The sequence below is a fragment of the Tamandua tetradactyla genome, chromosome 3 (assembly GCF_023851605.1).
Source record: "Tamandua tetradactyla isolate mTamTet1 chromosome 3, mTamTet1.pri, whole genome shotgun sequence".
Taxonomy (NCBI): domain Eukaryota; kingdom Metazoa; phylum Chordata; class Mammalia; order Pilosa; family Myrmecophagidae; genus Tamandua; species Tamandua tetradactyla.
In genome coordinates, this window is record NC_135329.1 from 156,972,058 (window position 1) to 156,997,495 (window position 25,438).

General features: G+C 33.8%; 1 long non-coding RNA gene across 1 annotated transcript in view; it reads left to right on the forward strand.

Annotated features, from left to right (window-relative positions):
- The first annotated feature begins 746 nt into the window (after positions 1-746).
- Positions 747-25,438, forward strand: part of LOC143676437 (uncharacterized) — a 33,939-nt gene continuing 9,247 nt past the window's right edge. Inside the window, exons 1-2 of the long non-coding RNA XR_013172080.1 lie at positions 747-918; positions 11,025-11,102. This is a non-coding gene — a long non-coding RNA (uncharacterized LOC143676437). The remainder of the gene's footprint in view (positions 919-11,024; positions 11,103-25,438) is intronic.

Consider the following 25,438-nt stretch of genomic DNA (forward strand, 5'->3'; position numbering starts at 1 on the left):
TTCTCTCTGAATTGTTTATTTGGTATTTGCTCTAGGGATTATAATATACAATCTTAATTTTTCTCAATGTACTTGAAGTTAATGATGTATTTTCATAAAGTGTAATTGCAATCATATGCTCCCATTCTCTTTCACTCCAATCCTTTAACATGTTTGTCATTTGCATGGCATCTACAGACACTATAAACTCCAAGCTAGAGTGTTGTGGTCTTGACTTTAAATAATTTCAAAAATATTGAAAGAAGAAATATTCTTTTTATATTTACATCCATATTTACAATTTTTGGTGCTGTTAATTTCTTCCTTAACATGAGCATGCCCATCTGATATCATTTTGTTTCCCCCTGAAGAATTCCTTTGGCATTTCTTATAAAGCAGTCCTGCTAGTGAAAAATGTCTTAGTTTTCTGTTATCAAAATATATTTTACCATCATTGCTAAAGGATTTTTTCTTTCAACATTTTAAACATGCCAGTCCACTGTTTGTAACGTTCCCTCTAACTCGTGTGCTACTTTTTTCTAGCTACTGCCAAGCTTTGTCTCTGCAGTGAATTAAAATAAAAGATGGACTTTCCACACTGTCATGCTGCCTCAGCATCTTAGAGGCTGGTAGCAATGTAAGAAACCTTCGCATTGTCATACTGCCTCTTAGACCCTATTGTTAAGTCACTCAGTGACCACCCACCCCTGACACCTACACAAGATAAACAAATTCTCCCTTTCTTCATCCTACTAAAGTCAAATACATACACCTCACTCCCCACTCTTGCTTGGCTAACAGCTACAGCTCTACCTATATAGCATTAGACACAGTCCCCAGGTTCACCTTAACATTTTGCTCCCTGCCTTCTGAGACTCACTTCTCATGTTTCCTCATGTGACTTTGCAAGGCATAGTATTCCTCTCTAGTCTAAGATCTGTAAGTACTCATAAACTTTTCTTTCATATATCTCTAGTGTCATTCATCCTTGGTGTACCTGACTATATAAAGAGCCTTACAATACAGTATTTTTATATTTGTTTTCTTAGCAGTTTGACTATAATATGCCTAGGTGTAGATTTCTTTGTATTTATCTTGATTGGTATTCATTGACTTTCTTGAATCTGCAAATTTATATATTCACCATGTTTTGGATTTGATTGGACATTGTTTCATCAAATTTCTTTCTACTACGTTCCCTCTCTCCCTTTTCTTTCTGAGACTCCATTTACATCTATGTTAGATCTGCTTATATAGTGTCTCACAGGTCTCTGAAATCCTTTTTACAATAATTTTTCTCTTTATTTTCCATATTTGATAGTTCTCATTGATCTGTGTTCAAGTTTATTTGCTTTTTAAAAATCTCAAATGTTATCATCTAATGATTTTTTTAAAAAATTAGATATTGTATATTTCAGTTTTATAATTTCCATTTATCTCTTTTTTAATAATTTCTTTCTCAGCTCAGATTTTCTATCTATTCATTTATTATGAAATTATGAAAACTATGTCTTTTATATGTACTTATAACAGCTGTTTTAAAATTATTCTGTGCCAATTCCAACATTGCCTTTTCAGGGTCAGTCTCATTAATTGTTTTTTTCATCTTAAATATAGGTAATATTTCCCTTTTTCTTCCTAGGCCTAATAATTTCAAGTTGTATGCTTAATATTGTAAAAGATATGTTATAGAGACTGGATTCAACTATGTTTTCCTAAGTGTACTGATATTTTGCACTATTAGGCAATTAATTTAGATGAGCTTGTGTCTCTTCTACAGTGCACAGGAATAGAAACCTCTGTTTAGTTCCTTTAACTTTATCTGGACTTCTATGAGTGTGCCCCAAACATTTGAGTTCAAGGGTTAGCCAGAAATTTGCATAGAGTTCATATACAGAATTTTGAACTTTTCCACTCTAACTCTTTCTTTTCTGGGATTTCTTCTCTCAATTCCCCACTGTTGTAGTTGCCTGAAATCTGTCCTCTCATACTTCTGCTTCAGTCATCTGCTTGGTACGAAGCAGGACCTACCCTAGGTGAAAAGTTATTATGTCTCATTCTGAGCTGTTCTCTTAAGTATAGGTTCCCCTTTAGCTTCTGCCCACTTTGGGTTGCTCTCAAGAGCCTTTAGGTGGCTGTTTTATACTCCTTCCTGGGAGTTTCATGTTTTTGTCTGCAGGACAATTGGCTCAATAAGATTTACTCTTCTCTCTCTGAAAGCCAGAATCTTGAAGTCAGAAGCCCTATAATAACTTTTAATAGCTGGTAGGTGTAGAATTCATCTTTTCTAATTCCTTGAAAAAATTTTCTACATTTATGTTTATATAAAAATTTAAATCATTTTGTTTAGCTGAAAAACATAACTCATTAAGATTCAGGTTAAAAATACCTGAAAAGAGTAACTTAACTTAGAGAAAAGATTAATGTGTATACGTTCCATAAGAGGATATTATATCTTCCTTCATTTATGTAGTTTTCATTTTATGTTTCCAACACAATTGTGTTGATTTGTTTTTCTTTTTATTGTCACATCAGTCTTAATCTTAATTGTTAAATTTATTCTTAGGTATTTCATAGTTTTTGTTTCTATTTTAAATGGGTTATTTTTTTCCAATATCATTTCCAACTGGTTCATGCATGTATAATGAAATATTTATTTCAGAGGCAAACATATTACCAATTCAATTCTTAATTTTAATGTTTTAAAATAATCTCTTGAAAGTACTAGATATACAATAAGATACAATAATATCATCAAAACATTAAGTTTTTCTTTCTGTTTCCATAGTCATATTGCCTATTCTGTCACACTGTATTATTACATTATCTAAAATTTTCCTAATATTTAAATAATACTTGAGCAATAATTGTGTCCTTGCTTCTGATTTTATTAGTGTGGGAAAATGGGCATGCTTATATAGTACTACTAAAAATATGACTTTTACAAACATTTATAAAATATTTGACAAATGATTTTTTTAAATGTGCATATTTTTAAACCAAGGGTTTCACCTTTGAACATCTGTCTTAGAGTTATAAATAAATACACTAGCACTTAGGAATGTATGTTCAGATGTATTTATTTCTGTTTCTTTTTGAATGCTAAAGAATCCACTGGAAAGCACTCTGAATGTCCATGAATGATTGTGTGGCTGAATAAAATGTGATAAAGCCATAGTCATGCAGCCATAATGTGAGATATCATACAGTCATTACAACTAGTTAGATCTCTATTATTCACTTGGAGGAATGTGTAATTGATATGTTAAAAAAATCAAGTAGTAGAGCTATGTGTGTATTTTCATCAGTTACAGAAAAAAAGTATATTTACCTTTTCTTTCTGTGTTACTACATTATTTGATCTACGTGTATTATTTTTGTAGTTCAAATGTCAAAAAAGTGACTATAAAACTAAGAACCTCATCATGAATATAAAAAGTCCAATAAATAGAACAATTCAGTGATTGGACTATATGCCTCTTTTATTTTCATAGTTCCCCTTTATATCTTTTATAAAATACATATTTCTAAGTTAGCCCCAGGTAAAGCCCAAATTTAGCCAATTTATATAAAGGCTTATATAAATTATATGAATTGTGAAGAATAGCAAGGAATCTTCCAAATACTATATTGTCTACATTAAAAAACATTGAGAAATGTTGAAAATTCCTATAGCCCTATTTGAAGCAAACAAGATTTATTGATCTTTGAGCTTTTATATGTTTAGCTGCTGGTAGCTTCCCAGATACCATTTTAATATTTGTCCATAGCGTTTGTGGAACTCATTCACAATAGCCTTCAATTGAATTCAAGATTGATTTTGAAACATTTCTTACAGATGCACAAAATGCATCTTTACACTTGATTCTGTTCATTTTGAATATTACCCAGTAAAAACTGGCCTTCTGGCTGCTTTTGCAATTAACCTCCAGCCTATTGAAAACAGCACTTTTAATTATTATGCCCCATATTTATGAAATAGACGGCCTCCTCTAAAATAATAAGTTATTGATTTGAATAGTCATTTTAAATGCAATTGAAAATCCAATAATTTTTTGTAAAGCTACTGAATATTCATTTACTATACTTTCGTGTTCTATCAATACGGATCTTGCTTTATCCTAGAAGAGTTTGTCAATATTTTATTTCAGTATTCATTAGACAACAAATACTTGGGCCTGCTGTTCTGTTATTTCAAACAGAATGGAAACAGACAGCTCTCTGGAATTTCTTATATATACGTGTTCCTTTTGGTATAAAAACAAATTAAATTTGAATGTGCCATTTGATGGCAGACTGAATGTCGACTTTAAAGACATAAATATTTTACACTCAGTTTGACTCAGTAGTTTGAGGGCTACACATTGAGTCATGAGGGTTATTTAAATTATTTCATCCACTATAGTGGAGATATACTTGAAGCATTTACTTGAAGATAAATGCTTTCTATTAAATTTCCTATAAGTTTGTTATAGAATTTTTAAAATAAAACCTAAGATCATATTTAAATTGAAAAGATGTCTGAATCCAATTGATTTTTAAGAAATCCGTGTCTTCAATATCTTTTTATGTAATTGATATTACTAGACAGTACTTTGAAAACTATGTGCTAGAATTTGCAAAAAGCTTTAAATGGACTCCAGACTAATTGTGACAAATACTACACAGTGACTTGCTTTAAACAAAAAGCATTTATTAGTTCATTGTTTGGAGTCTTAGAAGTCCAACATCAAAGCATTAGCAAAGGCCATGCTTTCTGCCCAAAGTCAGCAGCATTCTAGGACTGGTTTGTTGCAATCCTTACAGTCCCTTGGCTTGCAACTTTGCCTCCTGTTCTCTGACAATCTCTCTCTCTCTCTCTCTCTCTCTCTCTCTCTCTCTCTCTGTCTCTCTCTCTCTTTCTCTCTCTCTCTGTTGTGTGTGTCTACTCTTCTGGTTTTTACTGACTTCTGACTTCTTTGTCCTCTGTGTGTTTTTCTCTGACTATCTATGTCTGAATTTCTTCTGCTTATAAAAAGGACTCCAGTACTATGAATTAAAGACCATCCTGGTTCAGTTGGGCCACATCTTAGCTAAAATAGCATCTTCAAGAGATCCTATTTACAATGAGTTCATACCCACAGGAATTGTGGTATTGGGGTACATATTTCCAACTATCATATGTCATTTAATCATAATTAAAATGTTAAACACAGAAATTTAAATAGAAATGTACCAAATTGCTTCCCTTCAAATGAATTTAAGAAATATACAACTAACATTGGAATAAAATTCATGTTATTAACTGCAAGTATTATTTTACTTTATTTATTTATTTATTTATTTATTGTTAGTTGATTTATTTAAATGAAATACCTGTATATTCATTTAAAACAGTGAACTGACACAGATTCCATTTTTTCTTGCATATACTGAACACATAGCAGTTCTTATGCATCTATCCATCTGTTTCTTTATCCAATAAATATTTGTGTGTCTATTATACCTTTGCAGGCACTGCTTAAAAGGAGATTAATCATAGTTCATGAACTGAAGGAATTTTATACCTATAATGTAAATGAAAAAAAAATCATTGCATCTCATTTTGAAAGATACAATAATAGTATGTATAATGAACATAAAGGAAGGAATCACAACACAGAATGGCTGTGATTATAGCAATGAAAGAGACAAAAAAGGAATCTAGACAGATGTTACAGAGTGTGCAATGGTAGTGGCATATGAGAAAAAATAGAGAACTTCTAGCAATCTGATGTATCTGAAGTATTGGATTCAAGGGCAGGGGTGGTACGCAGAAAATTATTCTAAATAAGTGAGACAGATGCCAAGCCTTGGAATTTAGATTTATCTTGGAGGTGTTTAGGAGACAGAACATTTTGCAGTGGTTAAATGGATAAAATTTGATTTTGAGATAAATAATTCCATTAGCTTAATGTACAAGGACAGAAAATGTGTCTTAATTTTCCAGAGCACCTGTGACAATTACTGCACAATAGGTTGCCTTAAAAAAAAACAAAACAAAACAGAGATTTATTGTCCCATGGTGTAAGAGAATAGAAGTCCAAAGTCAAGGTATTGACAAGGCTATGCTTTCTCCAAAATGTGTAGCATTCTGAAGATCACAATCCTCCATCACATGGTGATATCTCTCTTTCTGGTTTCTATTACTTCTGACTTCTGCATCTGCATTTCCTTTGCTTATAAACACTCCAGTCATATAGAACACAGCTCACCCTGATTCAATGCATTATCAAAAAATTGGATCTTTGAAGGTTGTACTCACACTTGAAAGCACAACTAATAATAATATCTTCAGAGATCCTGTTTACACATGGATTCACACCCACAAGAATGTGGATTAAGACTTGAACACATCTTTTATGGGGAACATCATTCAACCCCCAACAGAATTTAAACAAGGAGAAAAAAATGGGACAAAGTTTTAGTCACTCAAGGGAGATATAATGAGGAATTCTACTAAGACAGCTTTAATTCTGAGAAAGGGATGGGTTAAAGAGATATTGAGGAGATAGTATTAAGAGAGTGTGACCTAAATCAGGTGAGAGAAAAGGAGTATAGGTGGATGAGGATGAGGGGCCATGTGATATGATCACTGGGTTAACAGAATGAGGAACTTGGTAGGTGTTAATAATCTGTAAATGACGTAAATTCAAGATTGAGTTGGAGAGATGAAATGCGTTCAGATTTGGACATATTTAATTTGAGGGATCTATGTTAGATATCTAGATAAAGATATGCAGGAAGACAGCTAGAAATTTACTCTTGGATCTCAGGATAGATGTGAGTGTGCCCTTCTGTTACTTGTAAGTTTGGGGGAGGGTCCCAAGACTACCATTGGGTTGGATAATTTGATAGAAATACTCATACAAATTGCTAAAAACTGTTAAATTCATGGATATGGTTTACTATAGAATACAGATTAAAATTAGCCAAGGGAGAAGTGAAGAGGGAAGACTAGGAAAGTACAAATGTGGAGCTTGCACAATCCTCTCCTCTTGGGCAGTATTACTTCCCTAGCACTGATGTGTGGCATCAGGCACAGTGTATTGCCCACCAGGGAAGCTTGCCCGAGCTTGATATTCAGTCTTTACTGGGGCTCAATGGCCCACTGTCTGCAAGTTGACCTCAGTCTCCAGCCCTTCTAGATATTGAGCTGATACTGCATGACTCAATGACTGAATCACAAATCACACTGTTAGACTTCCTGGTATGGCCAGCTCCTACCCTAAACAAAGATTTTACTATTCGATAGATATGGGGTTTAGAGATTGCTTCCCAGAGGCTGAGGGCAGATGCCAGACCTCTCTTTGGGCAATTAAATTCCTACTAGACAGAGTAAGTGTGTATATTTGGAAGTCATTGTAATATATGGCTTTGAAGAATTGTGATAATTAGGCTATGTATTAAGAGAAGAGAAGTAATAAAAAATATATAGTCCTACAGGGGTAAAGAGGACATTGTATTTTAGAACTTCATCTACTCTATGAGACCAAAGGAAGCGAGGTTTATTTTGTTCAAAACCTAAATTTTCTATAGAACATCATCAAATTCAACCTATTTAGATGGATCATTTAAACAACACAAACACATGGAGCCCAGAATGGGAATGAGGACTTTTAATTCTGTATGGCTTAATATAATGCCCAGATACATCCCAGAGTATGTTGGCCAATAATTTTCAAAATATTGGCCAAATCCCTTGAGGGATGGGGAAAAAATATGGAACTATTAAACCTTACCACCAGGAAAACCTCTGACACTGTCTCAAACATTAGGGACTCCCAAATCAATAGGCCAAGCCCTCGATTTTGATGCTTACTCTTGTGAAGCTTGTTTATGTAGCGGAGAAGCTAAGCCTACCTATAGTCATGCCTAAGAGTTACTTCCAGTGAACCTCTTTTGTAGCTTAGATATGGCCTCTCTGCCTCTAAGGCCAACTCTTCAAGTAAAATCATTCCTCTCCCCACTATGTAGGAAATGACATCCAGGGATGAAAGTCTCCCTGGCAATGTGAGATATGACTGCCAGAGATGAGTCTGACCCTGGAACTGTGGGATTTACAATACCTTCCTGACCAAAAGGGTGAAAAACATTGTAACAAAATGAGGTATCAGTGGCTAAGAGTTCAAATAAAGTCAAGAAGGTATTCTGCAGGCTACTGTTATCCAACATTCAGCTAGATTTTGGGATTTGGGGTTTGTCAAATCCCAACCAACACCATTCCTGCCAACCCTAAAGAGCACCTAGGCCTCTATCTGAGATTCTACAAAGGTTTCATGCACTAAGATTACTTTCCAGAAACCTGCAACCTCCATATGGTTCCTAAGCCAAATAAGTCCTGAAATCCAGAGGGGCCAGGCTTTCTAGAACAACAGCTAGTTCCATCCCCCTATCCTATATTACCAACAGCCTTATACAGGATGAAGAAGTTATAACTGGCATAGTATAAATGCCTCTAAAGATTTGGAGAAAGATCAAAGAATAAGCCGGAGTTATTAAAGAGAAGATGGGATTTAACTAATGAATATGACTGCCGAATCATTATATTGATATTTCTTTTTGTCTATAGTGTCTTGGAGCAGCTAAAAGGAAAAAACCTAAAATTATAGAACTGTAACCCGTAGCAAACTCTGAAATCTGTTCCATAGCTAGTTGTTGTGGTGTGCTTTGAGATTTATTGCTTTTTTGTGTATGTGTTATTTTTCTCAATAAAATTTTTTAAATATAGTCCTGACTTAATAGACATAAACTGAAGAAGCAATGTTAGAGAGTTTGCCATCATAAAAGTATGACAAAGTTCATGATTTAACAATATCCCAGAAATCAGTAAGAGAAAAAGAGTTTCAAAGAAAGTCAGGAGAGCAGACGTATTAGAACGTCTGGATTCAACACTTTGCTACCTTTACAATTCATTATCAGTTTGATTTTGGGCACACAGTCAACAGAAGTTTCTCAGTATTGTTACTAGAAAGAGCTAGCCAATCATTCTACTATTTGGAGCAAACAAGTAAGAGAAGCCTCCATCTAATTTGTCATGGAAGTGGAAATAGGTGATTATTTTATTATACTGTTTTCCTCACTGACAAAACTCAGTGTAAAATTAAATTCAAAACATCTAATTTCAAAATTACCTGCTTTTTATTGGAAGAGTGGGAGCTAATCCGGTTCATTCTAGATAGTCAAAGAGCTATAATAGTCCCTTGCTTATATGAAGATATATACACTTAGGGAGAAAGCGCCAGTGTCAGAATAGAGAAAATTGTCAATTTGAATAATCACTTTCAACCTGTCTAAGGGCTGATATAAATATTTTGCTAGGTTTTGCTGGGACAATAATTGACACTGAGCTTCATTATACTCTGGAGAGAGTGTGAGTCCATGAAGAATATTTCTCCAATAATCCTGTTGTATCTCCCTATCCCTTCTCTTGCTTTCCTTCTGGATTTAAATTGCACAAAGCACAGGTAAAAAGAGTAAACTAGGCAAGGCTTGTTTTATTACTTGACTTCTTTGTACAGGTGATTGCTACTACAAGCAGTGTCCAGGGCTTATTTTCTTCTGTCAAGATTTAAGGAGAAAAGAGAAGTAGAGGCAATGGTTGCATTGCTAGCACCATCCCAGGTGGGAAATAGGGAAATAAATTTATTATCTCTAGACAGCATTTAATATTTTTGATTAAGATTGCCTTAGATAAGCACAAATTAGCCTCCAGGAGTTTAATAAAATTTAGGAAATATACCATATGTGTTGTGTAATGATAAAAAATCAGGAATATGTCTTGTGAGTCTGATACAACAGCATTCAAAACAGCAATAATTATCTGCCCCATTCTGTGTACTAAAATTTGGAGGGCAGGAGTGAATTGGAGTTCTTCAAGTCCGGATATTTATGTACAACCATACCTAAAGGAATACTTTAATTCAATCCTTTTCAAATTCATAAAAGATGAATGATGAATAAATGAATCACATATATGGAGTAAGAGTAATATATAATTTATATGAGCATGATTAAGGATCTGACATTGTAAATAGTGAAAAACAGGACTTACATACTAAGTTCAAATTTCTTCTTACTAGGTTCTTGCTGAAAATGGATCTAGATATACTAAAATGTTGTCTTTGTTCTCATCTTGTCAATTTCTGTTTGTCTCACTTTCCAGGTTTTGTGTGGTCTATGGGGTTCTTCTGTGAACTAGTGTTTTCGTTATTTATTGGTATAAGAGCACCGTCTTTGGGTTAAACAGTCATGGGCCTCGTACTGCTTCTGCCACTTTGTGGTTTGGTGAGCATGGGAAAGATACCCATCCATTAAAAGCCTTGGTTTTTGCAGAAAAGGATATTATTACTGGCAAAAATAATTTCTTCAAGGACTGAATGAAATAATGTCTGTAAATTGCCTTAACACAATGTCTGGCATACTAGAAAGGTTTTAATAGTATTAGCTATTAGTTTTATTATCATTATCTTGATCATTTTCCTAATTGCAAAAAAATTTTAATCTCTGCATCAGAACATGCTCAAAGTTCAGATTTTATATTACAAAGTCTTAATTCCATTAAAGATAAGGGTTACTTCTAATAAGATTGTCTCAAAATGCCTGACAATGCAATTACTTATTTCCCAATAATTTCTTTCCAAGTTAAGGCCTAGTCCTATAGCTTTTTGTCTCTAGTGTCTTGGAGCAGCTAAAAGGAAAAACATTTTGTCTCTTGCTTCTGATGCATCATTCCTTAAATATTTTCTCTTTGTCAGCTTCCTCAGTGCTATGGCACTTCTGTAGTGCTCTTCTCTAATTTACAGACTTTCTGTGTGGAAGGAAAGAGTAGCTTTTAGCCTGCACATTTTGTAAACTGAACTCTCTCATGTTGGAAAACAGGAGGTGTCTTCATACCTCCCCTGTTTCAACAACACAGACTTTTACTGTTTCATCATTTCATGTTTATAATAAACTATAGACTGCATATGTATATTGGGAAAATATTTTTTCAACTACATGCTTTTCTTTATGTTTTTATCTTTCAGAAAAAAAGGAAGGAAATTGCAGATATAAGGAGAGGAGGTCACAGTAAGGAGAAAGCATATTTTCCCTCTCTGTCATCTGTAAGTGGTAATAGTGCTTTGTGGAGACAGTGGATTATTTTTGACTCTGGATTTTTCTGGCAATGATGTTAATATAGATTCCCTAGGGGAAGAGAGCTATTTTATAAAGATGGTGCTTTAACTATAGCAGAGGGATAAGTAGAACTTCTCTCTAGACATGATTGATGATTGCCTTTCAATGAGGAACCCAAATTATCTGTGAACAAGACCAAAAGTGTGACTTTTCTCTTGCTGTTGTAGCTGGATCAGCACATAGCTTGACAGATGTGTCATTATAAGTTGTTCATTCTCGTGCAGAAAAAAGGTTAAGAGTTTTGGCTACATCCACATAAAGCAAGTGAAATGGACATTTGAAAATTTGTAAAATAAAACAGGATTCTTTTTATCAGGAAATGGAGGTTAAATCAAAGGTCAAATGGTCAACTTATTCAATATCAATAAGATGATTGTGTTTATTTGTGTGGACATAGGTTGTATTTCATCTATTAGTAACCTGTACTTGTAGCATCATGACATTTCTTATACTTCCCCTGGTAGAACTTAGCATGGGTAGTGAAAAGAAATTTTAGTCAAACCTAGCTTTCTACAGAAGCCTCTTCTAAAAATATACTTTCCTTCATAAAAGTTTACTCATTCAGTAATTCTCTTATGAAAATTGGGTTATTGCAATCAGAAGGAATATACTTCAATAAATTATATAAATAAGGCATCATTTGAATTCTTATTTATTTAATATGATTATTTGTCCACTGACATTGAGTGCTATATATTAGCATTCTAATATATAGTCTGTTAGCAATATATCTACTTTCATGTTTTAAAATTGTATTTATTACAATTAATTATAATAAATATTAAGCATTACTTGTAATTAATTGTTAATTAAATTAATAATTATTATTCATCTTAATTATAACACAAATCATTAATTTTAGTCCATACAAATCTATTAATTGCAAGTAATTAATAACAATTAATTATATTAATTATTACAATATTAATTGTAATTAATACAAATTAATTGCATTTTTATTAACTGTAATTAATACAGATACATTTCAATTGTTGCCCTTTCATAATCAATGTGTAATACTTTGCAAAGGAGTTACTGTCTTGAGTAAATTGCATTGTCTTAACAGAAGCTGTTGAGATCCTCAGGAAGATTTGATAATTAAAATGATAAAATATGTAAGACTTTTATACCTAATACATATCTTAATTTCATATAGTTATATTTTAACTATAGAATTTGTTCAACATTCATTGTCTTGAAACTGTATTAGAATATCGATGACATATTTATTAATAAACATTTCCATAATTTTTACCATCTTCCTGATATTAGTCTAAATGCTTTACAAATAACTCATTTAATCAAAATGCAACCCTAAGAGGCAATAACTCTGATAACCCTATTTTACTGATGAGAAAACTAAGGTTCAGAAAGGAGAATTAATTGTCTAAGTTTATACATCTGTTAAGAAGCAGATTTAGGAATCAAAGCCTGGAATTTGACCACCGAGTCTTTGTTCTTAATTACTATGCTATTTTGCCACAAAACAATGCTGTCTTAACAGGCATTTTTGTAAAACAGCCAAGAAAGGTGGTGTTTTGATTTTGCATTCAAGCGTTTTTTTTGTTGAGACAATTGTTAAATTTTGAATTTATGGGCAAAACGAAATTTAATTCTTTTAACTTTGGAGGTAGATGTTCTTCAAACTGAAGAGTGAATTTGTGACTTATTTCCTAATTATCCAACAGGCTACTTTTCACCAATTTCAGTAGTGTATAATCCTCAGTTTCTTAAGGGAAATGGGGTTTTCTCTGGTATTTTGTTGGATCATTCTGAATTCACATTTGGGGCCTGGAAATCCAAAACCGGAAGCTGTGCCCTACACTGATTCACTGGTGTGATTGGATATGATAAGACTTTCTGTTGTTGGATTTAGTGAGATCCTCTGATTTTGTCTTTGTTTTGGAGCCTGCACAGTGCCCCTTCCAGACCCCTCCAGTGACCTACTTCTCAGAATTTGTTCTACTCACACCAAATCTTACCCTCCCAGTGCCCCTCTGTCCAGACTTCTACTAAATGATTGAAATATGCATTTAAAATTGGTTGTTAATCGAGGTTAATGGTTTGCTTCTAATACTCCTAAGTGATAATTCCTTAGACTACAAGAACAAGTGAAGCAGCAGGGTCAAAGAGGGAGATAATATGCAGAAATGTAGAGCAGCAGTTCTCAAAAATTTCAGTGGTCATAATTACTGGGAGAACTTATTAAAACACATACTGCTAGGCCCATCCTCAGACTTGTTTTCTAACAAGTTGCCAAGAGATGCTGATGCTTCTGGTTTAGGGACTAGAAAACTATGTTGAAAACTACTTATCTAGAGCTGCATATATATCAAGACATAAGAAGGGAGCCGTACCTCCCTGTTACTGCTTTCTCCCTCGTAGTTCAAGAGGATTAACAGTTATGTATCATCTTATTTCTATCTTGTGGTAGCATAAGGGAAAATTCAAATTTCTCCAAATATGAGTCCTTGTCTGCTACTTCTCTATCATTTTGAGCTACAAAGGTTTATGAGGGAGAAAAGAAAATTAAGCCTTTGGGTGTGGGCAGGAATGAGTCATAGGTGAAATGGTGAATAATAACATGTCTTAGGGGTCATTAGAAGTTCACTGAATTAACTTGTTTTCAGTAAATAGGAGGGTTGCAGAAAGTGGAAAAATTACTTCTAAAGACTGCTTTATTAGTATAATTTTCTATATAAAAGACTATATAGTAAAAGCTAGGAAATAGATACATAGATTTTAGAAAAGAACTTTTGGGAAAAATAAAACAGGGATGATGATAATATTTAGATAAAGAAATGAAAATGCTTTTTCAGCTGGTAAAGAATTTGCCATATTTTCTGTAGTATTGAATAGTATCTCAAAAATAATGTTTGCCCCCTGTTGTCTTAAAGAGTCTATTGTTTAATCGTTTCAGTTTGAATCATATAATTCATTACATAAATTATGTTGGACATCCACTGTGTGAGGAAGTGGTAGATTCAGGGCAAAATATTGTTTAATAAACATCTGGAACAGTGCGTGAACCATAATAGGTGCCCAATAGATAATTCCTTTAATGAAGTAGTGAACAAATGAAAGAAACCATCATTTAAAGAAATACCTGGTCAATTTCCTAAAAACAGTATATTAAGGAAAACTATTCCTAAAATAAACTATTTGCTCTCTTGGATATCATCATACTGGAGTTGCATAGTGCTGTGTTGCCTGGCACTATAGACAAACCTCACTGCTGGCATGTTTCACAAAGTTAGACCATTCCAAGGAGATGCTGCTCAGATGCTCTGCTCTATCCCGCTTCTGTGACAGTCTACATGGATTCATAGAGTTCTGATGGCAGATTCTTGAGCAGGAAACATATTCCAACTACTGTGTTGATGCAGTTGCTCATGTACCACTTTAAATTGGAAACTAACCTTTGCAAAATGTCAACACACTTACCTCACCATCTTTACAATCACCAGCAATTTACATTTATTTATAAGCATCACAGCTTGTGTACTGTGTAAAATTACTCTATTCTCTGAGAACCTATATTCCAAGGAAAGTCCCTATTTCTCATATTTACGATAGTTACAAGAAACTGGCAAATATATCTGTACATACGTTGCAGTCTGTCTTTCACCATGCTTCTCACCTGGGGATAGAATAATTCTGTCATTTTGGTTGATAAATGAGTCTTTCAAAATGACTGTTCTACCCATAACTTAATTGCAAGCATATGGGGGGTTGACATTGATTGAAGCTGGTTGTGTGTGCGTGTGTCTTCCTAAATACATATCCCTAAAATGGAGGACCCACTGCAAAGATTATTGGAAGAAATTAGAGGACTTATTTTCTAGAATACTTTACAGAACAAGGCCATGTAATTCAATTAGTGTCCCCGGAATGCTGTTAGCTTGGAAATTTGACTCATAACTGTATAATTGTTGGAAAGCTAAATTATGTCAGATTGCTCAGGCAGTAAGTCATTAAACAAGACATTAGCAACTTAAGAAATGAAGAGCTCAGTTTCCTAAAGCGTTCAGTTTTATAGAAGAAGTTGAGCAGGGGAAGTCTCTGTATCACCAAGAACCATAAAATAACCAGTGAGCTATGAGGAGCATCCATAAAATATATCTGAAAGAATTTGTGGATATATTTTAAGACTGGGATTTCAATTATATTCGTGTTATGTATATATATAACAAGAGAAGAAGGTGAGATTTTTTTGTTTTATTATTTGATTTGAGAGTTCATTACACAGTGTGGGAAGAGTCATGTACATCCACTTTATGTACAGATTGGTTCATTATCACACTCTGTATTCCCTCACCCCCCAAACCCTCTTCTTCTAGCCCTAAGGGAAGCATAATGGGAGATAAAAAGCAGAGTGAAAAGACTTTCAGTGTTGGGTGTCCTCCTGTTCCTACTATTTCATGATAGCAGAGCTCTTGGCTTCATCAGACTGGTTATTCTGGCATCCCAGCATGGGAAAAGTAATTACGATACTAAAATAACTATGCCATGGAGAATTCTTCTCTGTACCCTGTCACATGGTCACACAGTCACCTTAAGGGCAACGATGACTACTAATTTTACAAAACTGACACAAGTACTTGGTAGGTATATGTTATCACCAGTCTCTCCCTTGAATTTTAATATGACAATTAGTTTAAAAAAAGTAAAGATAACTACTTAGGTGATCACATATTCTATGAGGTAGTTCACAAAATGTGAACATGCTCTCAGTTTTACAGAAAGGAAAATATAAAAAGATGCTTTTCATATGTTTTATCAGCTAATTATAAAAAGGAGAATTATTTTCTTATTTGTACGTCATTCATAAACAGAAAGAAGGAAGTGAAAATTATTATGTAATATCTAGTCCAGGAGAATATCAGCGTGTTTCCTAAGATCAGGTATTGCTGTACATTTAACCACCATCATATTTCTATGGGTCCATGAGGTCTGCGAACAGCACCCTCTAAGAATTTATGACATTGACTCTTCTAGTAATTTCTTTTAGGAAAATGTGTTGTAGTTAGTTGTTGAATTTTGATTGAAAATATTCTGCTTCCATTTTGAACCTAGCCCCAGAACCTTAAAAGTTTCCTTTATCAAGTTCTTTAATAACAGAGAGTTTTTACCTTTATTTGATGGAATTATTTTAGGTTCTTTAACAGTCAAATCTAGTAAGTGTTCCAAGTCAATTTTTTAATGACTGTACCTGTATAGACTTGTTAACTTATTTTCAAAATATTGTAAGAATATAAAATAATGGTCATACTACTTCTACTGTTTCTATCAATCAGTCAGTCTATCCATCTATCCATCCATCCATCCATATATGTCAGTTTTTTCCACACAAATAGAGCCAATAGGATATATATATATATGATATTGTATATGTCTCTTTCTATAAGTAAAGCATTTTATTTAAAGAATTGTCTAGAAGATTGTACAAACCAGGAAGGATCACCCCCTCCCCTTTTTAGATAAAACTGTCCCTAAGCTATCTTGAAAACATGGTTGTCTCATAAACTTTAAAACTGACACCAGATCAAAACTTACTTTTAGTGTTAGATCTATTCATTTTATAACTCAATAAAGTAGCATACAAGAAAAAAAACATTTCAAGCTTGTGGAGGAAATTGGAACATTTATCAATTTTTATCTGATTTTCAGAAAGTAGAGGCATTCAACCCCATTGAGTTAAGCCCAAAGGAATTTCAGAAGGTTGGGTGATGGGTCTTTTCCAGTCACAAATTCTTATAAAGGTACAGAACAGGACTTTGATTTTACTCAACTTGTTTTCAGTGTTTTAAAAGTGAATACATGAATAGTAATAAGTCTCTGAAAAAGTAATATAAGCTTGGGTAAAAGCCAGTGCATCTAAGCTAGAGAACCCCATTAGTGATTTCTTGTAATTGATACATTTTTATGTCTCCCTGTCGTATGCATAGTATTTGATAGCAACTACCAACTTCCAGATAATACAGTTATCAATTTGGGCTCAATGTGAAAATATGAAACTGGAGAAAAGATTCAGAATCATGTTTCAGTTGATCTTCACTAAAATATTCCTCTTCCTCTTAAGCCTCCATCAACAAATATATGGATAAGAATTCAAGATTCCTCCCTAGGAACAGATATAAAGAGGAGAGCTGGCACGTTGCTATTCTTGTAATCGCCTCAATGCCAGGAGAACTTTTACTGAGGTGTTATTTGGGGATATGAGGTATTCCTCTTGTGAACATAAAAATGTTCGATTAGTCTGGTGTTTTTGTTTCTTAGCTCCTAAAACAAATACCGGATGATTTGGCTTACCAACATGAATTTATTCATTCATAGTTTTAGAAGTTAGAAGACTTGCTTCCTTCCAAGGTCATTATCTTTTGGGGTTCCTTGGCTTTTCCATCACATGGCAATACATGTGGGAGTTCTTTCTCCTCTCTCCTCTGGTTCTGTTGACTTCCAGCTTCCTGCAGCTCTCTGTGACTTCCTTTCTTTGTCCAATTTCTTTTGCTTATAAAGACTTCAACCATATTGGATTATGGCCCACCCCATTCAGTTTGGGCACACCTTAACTAATAGCATCTTCAAAGGCCCTATGTACAAATGGGTTCACACCCACAGGACCAGGGACTGGGACCCGAACATGCCTTTTGTGGGGGACATGACTCAGTTCCCAACGCCTAGCTTTCGCTTTATCAAGGGCCATGCACTTTAACATCCACATGCCACTCTGCTCAATGAGAAACCACATTTACAATGCTGACAAAAATTGTAAAAGTACAGCCATCCAAATTGTTTTCTTCATGTAATTAAACAGGCATTATTGGTTTCTATCAAATAAAATATTTGATAACTTTTAAGAAGATCAGGAAAAAAAATCAGCAGTAATATGATAACAGATCTCTTGTAAGAAGAGTGACAATGAAAGGGCTGAGTCTATTTTTCAAAAGAGGAATTATTCTAAACTCAAGTTTTCATTTATGGCCCCAATTTTCAAATGACACTTCTTGGTGTGTGTATGTGTGTGTGTGTGTTCCAAACATCTCCACCTGAGTACCGTATATGAACACCCCTGCAAAACACCCTGTAATGCATACAGTCACTCAGATGCAGAGAAACAAATGAATTCAGGTACATTGTGTCACAAAATTCTAACTACTTATTTCCTAGTACAGGGAATAAAATTTGAAAGAGCTGAAGAATAACGGTGAGAGCTAGAGAAAGCTATGAAAAATTGTTCTGTTTTCAATTTCATCTCGTTCTCCATTCTTAGACTTGAAAGTGATTTATCCATGTCTAAAAACAGTATCTCAGATTCACATTTACAGATGCCCAGTTGAATTTGAGGAACTATTTTTCCACATTCCAACCACGGAAAACAGATTGATAGCATCAGGCTTTATGAAAATCAAATAAGTGTTTGAAATTAAAAGTGATTTTGCATAGGAAAGCATCCTCACTCTTCTGGATGTTTCTGTCTTTAGATGATCATGAATAGTATTTTGAAAATAAAACTCCATACTTCTTCTTCCAGGGGACATTTTAAAAAAGATGTTCTATGCTCCCTGATGCCGTGGTGGGGACACATCATTGATATGCTCATGATATGTTCCTCTCGCTTTGCTTCAGCTGTAGTTATGTAGCAAAAATCAGAGGGGAGGGTTCACATTGCCATTGCAATTTGCATTAATGAAACAGATGTGTCAAATGACTTTGCTTGCCATCAGTGTTTAAGTCATCGTTTATCAGAGGAAGACACAAGGTGTAGCCAGTTATAGTAAATATTGATTGCCCTCAGGGAAAAAAAGTAACTGTCAGTGAAGCTGAAAGGAACAATGGGAACTCAGAGGGGACAGATTCTATGGAAATAATGCAGAATAAACCAAAGAATGACAAAGCAAATCAAAGTGAGCAGTTACATATAGGTGGTGTAATATATATATATAATTATAATTTTATATGTGACTCAGTTATGAAAATTATTTCTTTTACATCTATGAAATCAGGCTAAAAAATTACTCCTTGATTAGAAAGCACTTCATTAGAGAATGCAAAAGTCTAAAAGTGAGTCTTATCAGTTGCGTTCTTTGGGAGCAACTGTTCAAATATCAAATACCACTGTGATGCTTCAGTGATGGCATACAATTATATTTAAGCCTCCAGACACAGTGAAAGTGCTGAACGGTTTAATCACATAGACAGTATCGCAGACTGTTTCTCAGCCATGCCAGCCTTTAAAATCTTTTGTGATTGCACTGATCCGAACTGCAGTATTTATCTGACTCTCCTCTATCTCTGAAAAGCCCAGTGATTTTCCCAGAATGTTCTTATTTAGGTTGACACACTTTGGGAGCTGATTCTGCTCTCAGTATGATTTCATCAGGAGTGTCTACACAAAAGAGCCTATTTTGACCTTCTCTGGAGAGTTTATTACATTTACTTGCTTGATTAAAATAAAATCCTTTTATGTTTTTAATTTCTCGGCTTCTACTACTCAGCAACATCTCTTGAAGATGGCAGCTATAACCTTTTCTGTCAAGGTCCCACATAAGCTTAGATGACAAATATTATTTGGAGATAAAAATTTGTATATAAATGGCATTTTTGCAATACCCTCCTAATTCTTGGAGGATTGACCATTTTTTAGACTGATACAGTAATTCTGGCTACTTTTTGGTATAATTCTAAAATAGTTAACAATTTAGTTTTAAAAGTATATGATTGGAAATAAAATAGCTTAGGTAGTCATATATTTGTTGAAAGATATTTCTAATTTGAGCATTACTGAAGTTTGATAGAATTTATCTATGGATGTTATAAGAATGGAATCCAATGCTTTCTATTTACTAAACGTTCTAAGATGTCAACAAGTTTGTATAATGTATATATCATTATTAAAAAACTAATGAAGAACAGAAAAACTAAAAGAATATTAAAGGAAGGAAACATTTTGAAATTGTGTGGTAGTTCTGATACTTTACCCCATTCAATTTTATGGGAATCAGACTGCAGCCTGTAATTATCTTAAAATCAGGTATAACAATAAATAATTGCCACAGGTAATTTCTTGTCATGAGGAAGGTGGAGCAAGAAATAAGATCATATTATTCCTGAAGTTTACAGAAAAACCAGGTTCCGTGTAGATAGAGAGAAAACATTACATTCATTAGTAATTATCAAAAAAGTGTTTTCACTTTTGTTTAAATTCATTGTTCTTTGTTCCGTAATGAAGTGTTATCAAGGTACTAATCAAGACTCAATCTGCTTTTAGTTGTCACCTAGATAATTTCTATGAATAATGCTGGTGGGTCAGCTAATTCTAGGTCATAGTAATCTTAGTAAGTAATGGTGCACTATTATTATTTCTTTTGCTCAGACTATAAATTATTAATTTAATGTAATAACAAGACTGTGTACTGAGAAAGAATTATTATATAGATATTGGGTCATAATATTGTTACCTGGAAGTTTCTCTGTTACCTCGATGTAGTAAAAATACCCATTTCCCCCTTGCTTTTAAAAAAAATCTGACTTTCGTAGAGAAGTATTACTCATTAGAAGAGTAAGATGACCTAAAGAAGTGAATTCCAAACCTTTCTTTTGCCAGAATTATATTTTACTTTATAAACTGAGAGAAGAGGTATTACAGGAATGTTTGAAAATACAAATGGATTAATGTGAGAATAGCTTTCAAACTCCTGCTTCATTTTGGCTAAGGAGGTCAGTCCTGTCTGGATTGATAATAGTTTCCAGCTTTCCCTCTTAACTTGTGTTAATTGCATAAGTAAAATTTTAAAAAATATATATTTTAAAGATGGCTAAATTATCGAAGCCTCCAGTCCTCTAACCTGTTAACTCTGTGCTGATACCTTTGTGAACCTTAACATTTTCAAAGGCTGTATTGGGATATTATTATTTTCATTTTCATTTCCATTTCAGATCTCACAGTTGGAAAAGGTAGCATTTTTCTGACCTTTACAAATAATGGAAATCTTGGGGCTATTGCTTTCACAATATTCATCTCTATCTAGCTATTTTCTAGATCCAAGGGTATCCAAGCCCTTGCTCTCTTTTAGTACAAATATAACCATGACATGGTACATTTTTGCTTTTAGTCATTCTATTATCTATTTAATACATTGTACAATATATTAAATTCTATTATCTAATTAATACATTGTATTAAATACATTGCATTAATTATTTTGTTTTATTAATAATACATTGTTGTCCAAGATTTCTGTAATAACATTCTCTGCAACTTTATCCCCTCTCTTCAGAAATATGAACTAATTCCTAAATTGGTTCTATCTAATAAAAATGTTACTTCCTTCCAGGTTTGCTTTAACCTCAGGATATATGTATATATATATATATATATATATATACATACATACATACATATATTTCTTCATCTATTCAACAGTTACTTTGAATCAGACTGCATGAATACTTGGCTTGAACTAAGTAGAATTTCAAATCATTAGGAACAAAGTTATTTACAAAATAGACCTCTTTCCTAATCAAAAAGTTTTTATTTAATCAACTAGACCCATTCTACCACCTGTATCTCATTATTAACTATATCTTTAAATACAAATCCATCCCAATCTGCTCAACCTTAATCTATAGCCCCACCATTTCTCTCATCTGAAACCTTACTCATTGTCTTTTTCTTTAGGTAATGTCCAAACTCTTTTCCCCATTTGGAGTATCTAAATGATCTTATGTTCTCTTCCAACTTTAAATATTTTATCACAACTCAAGTTATATTACCAGCATTCACACGTTTCTGCATGTTGATTGTTATTTTACTGTAACGTCCCTGAAATCAGAAAGAGAGAACTGCGTCAGTGTAGAGGGACTTAAATATTGATGTCCTGACTCCCCAGATCTTGAAGGCAGGTATCCATTTTTATTTCTATAGTGTAGCAGTAAATCATTGCTTCTTAGACTTTTATTCTACATAAAAATCCCCGGAGAAGAGGACTTATTTAGAACATAGAACCTCTGGCCTATGCCAGAGATCCGTTGCTAGAAATCTGTAGTTAATGGCACTATAAATACTGTAGTTTGGAACTGCTCTTAGAGAGCCACACTGAAAGAACCTTGGTGTATGTTGGATGAAGATGAAACTCAAAAATATAATATCTCCAAGTTTAATGTACATAAATTGTGCAAATGAAAATTAACATATCATTTATATGTATATGTGTTTATATGTGTACATGTTAAGTGTTTAAGTACATGCTGAATCAGTTTGCCTGCCTCATCTCCTTTATAAATCACTTTTTCCTTAAAAATAGGTGGGGTGCATGGGTGGTTCAGTGGTAGAATGCTTGCCCTATGTGTGGGAAACCTGGGTTCGATTCCCTGACCATGTACCTTAAAAAAAAAAAAATAGGGGTGATAACTTAGACTATGAAAATAAAATCTCATAATGTCAAAAAATGTTTCATGTGTATGGTAGATTTTCAATACTGTAATTTTTATGTTTTGCTGAACAACTCTTATGAGGCAGAATTATTCTATATGCTTTACAAAGATTAAATTTTTTCTAATCACCCGAAGAACCATGCAAGGCAAGTAAAAATGCCCTCCATTTCATAGATGAAGAATCTGAGGTTCTTGGAAATTAATCACACATCTTCTTGAAAATAACTACTAAGTGACTGAGCTACAAATCACACTCAACTCCTAATTCCATGCTTTTTTTCCATAATGTCATGTAGTTAGTTGTGTTAGATTGCTATAGTAAATAAATTATGAGGTAGGATTAGTAAATTTTAATTATGGAGATAGTTATTTTTAAATAATCAGTCAACTTTTTATTTTAGAAATTTTAGATTTTTTTAATGAATATTGCAAATAATAGTCAAAAGAATTCTAATTACTGTGTTTTTTTTTTGTTTTTTTTTTTTTGTAGCCAAGAGACTTTTAGGTACCTCCCATGATAACTGCCTCCTAGTATTCATGACTGTGTCATCTCATTCCCTTGAGAGTGAGCAGGACCTGAGATTTTCTAACTAGTAACATGCTTTGGTTATAATGAAATGCCATAGGCATAAACAATAACATGATATTTGTATAATTATGTAAGATGGTAGCACCTATATTGCTGGTGTCTCTCTTTTTATGGCTTTAAAGAAGCAAGCCACCATGCATCCTACAACTCAAGGAAATGAGCTATGCCAACAATCTGAGGGGGTCCGAACACAGCTCTTTCCTCCTTTTAGCATCTGATGAAGCATTGCTCTAGCATGCACCTTAATTGGAGCCTTCTGTATCTTAAGCAGAGGATCCAGCTAAGCCATGCTTGGTCTTCTGACTCACAGAAACTGTGAGATAATAGATGCATATGTTTTTGTCCCATTAAGTTTATGATAATTTGTTTTGCAGTGAAAGAGAACTAATATAGATGTGTTTTGTTTTTATCCTTTGAATCTAATGATTGATTCTCTAAAGACATAACTGAGTTTTTCTGCTTCAAACATATATCAACTCAGACAACATTTTTTTCCCTGAGTTTTCATCCAAATGAGTATTCCTGTATTTTATTGGTTGCCACTGAGCATAGTAAGCAGTTAGTTTTTTTTTCTTTTTCCTTCTTTTAGCCTCTATAAACCTCTCATTAACTGAACAGATTAAGCATAATTGTACACCGCAGTGAGCGTATTCTATTTTAGCTATTTTGTTTACTCTGTTTCCTTGCAGTGATTTTTTAAATTGAAAAATCTTCACACACATACAGTCCATACATGGTATATAATCAGTGACTTACAATATCATCACTTAGCTGTATATTCTTCACCATGATCATTTTAGAGCATTTGCATCACTCCAGAAAAAAAAAAGAAAAAAACGAATACATCCATACACCTTACCCCTCCCTTTCACTAACCTAGTTAATCTACCCAATTTTTACCCTTTATCCCCTCTATTTATTTATTTTTTATCCTTATGTTTTTACTCATCTGTCCATATGAGTAATGGACATATGGACATATGGATAGAAGGAGCATCAGAGACAAAGTTTTCACAATCACATAGTCACATTGAAAAGCTATATCATTATACCATCATCTTAAAGAATTAAGGCTACTGGAACATAGCTCACCAGTTTCAGGTACTTCTCTTCAGCCATTCCAATACACCATAAACTAAAAAGGAAGTTCTATATAATGCATAAGAATAACCTCCAGGATAACCTCTCAACTCTGTTTGGAATCTCTTAGCCACTGAAACTCTATTTTGTCTCATTTCTCTTTTCCCCCTTTTGGTCAAGGAGGCTTTCTCACTCCCATGATGCTGGAGCCTGGCTCATCCCTGGAGTCCTGTCCCACATGGCCAGGGAGATTTTCATGCCTGCCTGGGAGTCATGTCCTACATGGCGGCGGAGGGTGGCAGGCAGTGAGTCCACATGCCGAGTTGGCTTAGAGAGAGAGAGAGGCCACATATGAGCAACAAAAGAGGTTCTCTGGGAGTGACTATTAGGCATAGGTATAAGTATGCTTAGCTTTTCTTTTGCAGGAATAAGTTTCATAAGGGTGAACCCCCAAGGTTGAGAGATCAGCCTATTGAATTGGTTGTCCCCACTGCTTGTGAGAATATCAGGAATTCCTCAGATGGGGAAGTAATATTTCCTCCTTTCTCCCCAGTACCCCAAGGGGATTTTGCAAATACTTTTTTATTCTCTCTTGAAGTGATGTTTTAAAATTAGGTTTCAACATCTGGTAGAGGTGTTCCTATTTTTCTCTCTTTGTTTAAGCTGACAAACATTTCCCCAAATTCATTAGACTAATCCTCAAAGAGCTTGACTTTTTACGGTATTTTTGTTTATGATTACACTTTTCAAAAATACCTGAAAGAGAAGAGGCTGCAACCAATTAATCCCCTGACCCCTACAAATGTTTCTCTTATCCCTAATCACTTCTTCAGAATCTCCCCAGTGGAATCTGACGTTTAATATTCAAGTAAAGTGTGGTAGGATATTCATGTATCTATTGTACATCAATGCACCTACTCTCACAGTCCAGTTTCAGTCTGAGAAAGATGAATGACTAATTTTTAAAATTAAATTGCACAGCACACAATAATCTTCCAATAAATGTCCCTGCTCCAAATCAATAACTATTTTTATTTAATATGCCCTATTTTTATCACATCTAGAATCCTAGGCTTCTCAATTTTATATTGACCACCTCAGCATGCATGTTTTTTCTACATCATGGAAAAAATAGAATTTTGATGTATTAAGGGTTCC